The sequence below is a fragment of the Mytilus edulis genome, chromosome 11 (assembly GCF_963676685.1).
Source record: "Mytilus edulis chromosome 11, xbMytEdul2.2, whole genome shotgun sequence".
NCBI classification, from domain to species: domain Eukaryota; kingdom Metazoa; phylum Mollusca; class Bivalvia; order Mytilida; family Mytilidae; genus Mytilus; species Mytilus edulis.
This window is the reverse complement of record NC_092354.1, coordinates 57,711,075-57,715,249: the sequence shown is the minus strand read 5'-3', so window position 1 is coordinate 57,715,249 and position 4,175 is coordinate 57,711,075. Positions and strand designations below refer to the sequence as shown.

The following is a 4,175-nucleotide window of genomic DNA, read 5'->3' as shown; positions in this document are numbered from 1 at the left end:
TTAATAATAGATGGCGCGCCAATTTAATAAAATAAAGTCTGTTCCGATAAAATAAACGAAAAGTGTAACGTCGTCTAAAAATTACCATTTTGTTTGACAGGACGCAAAATTCATTTATTGTATATCAATTAATATAATACCATTTAAAAATTCTTAAAATATTCATTCATTTTTGCAAATAATTTATTTCTTTATACTCAACCAAATAATTCTATTTGCAATTGCGATAACAAGTGGCAATACAAAATTAAATATTGTATGACGGCAGATCATAAAATTACGACGTTACTTTAGCGGACAGAGTGCCTAATAAAGGGCTCCAAAAATTGCTAGGGTAAAACCATTCAAACGGGAAAACCAACGGCCTTATCTATATAAAAACGAGAAATGAGAAACACGTTTGAACTACATAAACAGACGACAACTCTACATTTAATTTTAATCTATGTTGATGTCTCATTGGTCTTTGCACCACATTGCATCATTTAATCATTTTGCATAAAAAGGCTTTGATTACTACCATGCATGGAAATAATAATGTATTTCCCCCACAGCCAGTTTCTAACTATTTTTTTTTTCGTTAATGGAGTTGCCGTTGATGGTCAAATTCTTATTTTTTACGAAAATTGATTCAACAGGTTTTGAAGGCACGTGATGATCTACAGTATGAATTTTTTTTTTAGACCTATGTGTAATGTCGAAAATTATGCTTATTGAGTTATTATGGAGATTATGTTTCCCAACGACTCATGTTATTTACCATGTTTACATGACAAGATATAGTTTAAGGTTGATATTAAGTTATTTGGATTTGCTTCATTAAGAGTTGTATGCTGTCACAGAACCTACATACATTTATGTGTGTGCTTCTTGGAATGGTATTAGTATTGTATTACTCGATTTATTTCAGTTGACTGGGCGAAATTTAAACGGTTCGCTCATAATATACCAGACCATCTATAGATAGGTGTTTTAGAATGAACTCATCAATGAAGTGTCCAGTCATTCTTTTTTAAATTCATTTCATGACACTGATAGGTGATTTGAAATCAGTAATAATTACAACGGCATTCATCCTTATCACACAAATCTTCAAATAGACTGTCCTTATGCATGTTATGCAAATTAAAACTTTAGCTCCACCTGATCAGTTGAAATAACATTGGTAATGAAGGTTGCATCATTCAATCTTGAACAGGCGTAACATGTATTTACATAATAACATGACAGGAATTATCCTTGCATTTCTATTTACAAGTAAAAAAAAATATAATTCTTTTGTGTTGAAAGTGATAACTAATCCTATATACCATTGGTAAAATATATGTTATCGTGTTTTATTGATATTGAACTTCATGATGCAACTATTTTTCAATCTGAATGTTGAAGGACGTATATTTTACTATACACCAGGGAATTTGTTAAATAGGTTATGAGACAGAATAAAATAGAACGAGTTTGATTTTTTTACCTAGTTTGTTTTCATAGGCTTTCACTATTTCCATATGACATGCAATTTCTAGCTTCATCAAGTATATTATATTCATTGTTTACATCTTAAAACCAGTCCCCTGAAAGATTCATGATTTCAAGTCGCTTGTTTTGCAATAACAATATGTAATATTATATGACAATAAACTTATAGAATATATTCTCAAGAACAATACAATGGATAAATCCGTATGCACTCATAATTGTACACAATAGAACATACATTACATAGTTACGTGGATGTTAAATGAATGCTTGTTTCAATAATCAAGTGTATCTTTGTGGACTTTTTTTACTTTTATGTATAAACAATTGTAGTATTACATGGTGTCTTTTTGGCAAACTGTATTATGCATGTTTTATACAAAGTTCTGACTACTAAGCACAATGATGTTTCTTTTACAAACAGTCGTTCGGTGGCTGTTTTATCTCATTTAGATGGCCTGAAGTTTTAGAATGGCACAGATCTTTTCCTTTAAAGGTCACGTTTTATGATAAAATGAGTAGAATTACATTAATTTGATACTTGAACTAACTTATTGCAAGATATATATCATTTTGGTTTCAATTAAGTTTTTCATTGACATTTTTGTAATATTGTTATTCAAAAAACGATAATGGAAAGATGTGATTTATAGAAGATATTAATCTTCCATTTATAGTCAGCTTTACTCATCATATTGGTATACGTCTCCTCAATTAAAAAACAATTAGTTATAAGTTCAACAACAATATAGAACACACACTCTGAAAAAAACAATATTTATTTCAAATAAGGTATCGGTTTAAAGAACACAGAAATTATATGCTAAAAAAATACATTTTCTTTTATCAGAATGATCAAAGTTAAAGCTTAATGAAAAAACGATATTGTTGAACACGATGTATATGCATACCGTTTTCTTCTTCATTTCTATTGTACTTGTATTTCCATTGGAATTCTTTTGTGCCAATGATTATATTTATTTGTATTTTTTTTTACCTTGTGATGTAATGAAGAGACATAGTGATCCTTACATCAAACAAATATCTACTCTAAATTTGATTTGGATCTAAAGAGTGAAGAACTTATTTTAAGTTTTATCACTTTATGAACGAATACGTGTTTATGTCAATAACTGAATTATATGCAAAGTACGAAATTTAAATACAAAACCAAAGTATTACTGCCTATACCCATTTGTTTTCCATTTTTTCACTATACTATTTTGTTGATATAAATGTCTTTTAAAGGCTGCAAAGAAATAATACAACATGCATTTGCTTTTTATAAATCTATATCTTTTTCATTTCACAATAAGATATTTTCGTCCTGATATGCATGTAATATTTGCTACTGGATTAAATACCCAAAAACAAACAATTTTCTTCTCATAAGTGTTCTCCTCTATCACTCTATTTAACTTTCTTTCAATTTTATTATGAAATTTGATGTAAAGGGTTTATAGGTTTCCGTGCTTACACAAATTTACCAAAAAGTTCTTCATATTTTTCTTGGTTCACAATGTTTAATTTTAATTTTCGCTCAATTATTTGAAGTAACTTTAGTGTACAAGTCTGCTCTTGATTAAAAGACATATGTTTCTGAAGCATTTTTCTACAGTTTGTCAAATGTTTGTTAAATGTTTTCACTAAGTATTAAGTATTTATCATTGAGAAGCCTACTATTCCCTTAAAAACGCAACGTAAAAAAAAACGTTTAGCTGATTTTACAGAGTTATCTCCCAGTAGTGTTAGGTACCACCTTAAGGAATGACTGTAATATTTTTTATGTTATTTCGAATGACGTCACGGTCAAATGACTAAGTTATGTCTATGTTCTGATAACAAAATAACGTCAGCCAATCAGAAGACGCGTTACATCCAACATTAAATTAAATTACATAACAATGTGCCTCTTCAATCTTGTAATTTGAAAACTTTTGAAAATGAATATCATTTTTTAATGATTTGTCCAGCCTATAGACATTTGTGTTTAAGATTTTTACCAAAATATTATTGTTCTTGGCCTAATATGTCAAAATGTTTATCACTTATTCGAACATGTCCAAGAACTGTGGTACTAAAACTTTGTTGTTTGTTAAATGAAAACTGGAATCTACGGTCAAAATTGATAAACATGATAAAAGAAGATTAGGTACTATTTGTTTAATATATTTTTTTATTTTGTTTACTTATTATATTGCTTTCTGTTTTCATTGATACTATGTTGCTTACTTTATAACATATGGTTTAGCATTATTTTATATGCTGATTTGCAATAAACTTATTACAATTACAATTCTAGCCAATTTGATATGAGCGTCACTAATGAGACTTATGTAGACGAAACGCGCGTCTGACGTATTAAATAATAAGTATGGTACCTTTGATAACTATTTACCGAAGATTGAAATGTCAAATTCAATTCTCAGGATTTGCTAAATCTAAAATGTTTTCTGTCATATCACCTAAATGCTTTTTATAAAGTACTTTTCACATGATGACATTATTATGAATGTCTGCATCCCTCCACAAATAAATTTACAATAATAGTAGCATGACTTATCCACATACTTCTCCTTACAAGTAAAACAAATTACAGCTTATAAAACTTGAATACAGTATTTTGTATGGCAATTGATTAATGCCTCCTACTGTTATATGAATGAAGAAACATATTATATAATGTTTAATTCAAATTA

The 4,175-nt window shown here is 28.6% G+C and overlaps 1 protein-coding gene across 1 annotated transcript in view; it reads left to right on the top strand.

The window, feature by feature from the left end:
• Window positions 1-4,175, top strand: part of LOC139495890 (mucin-5AC-like) — a 72,126-nt gene that overhangs the window by 43,763 nt on the left and 24,188 nt on the right. The window lies entirely within an intron of this gene.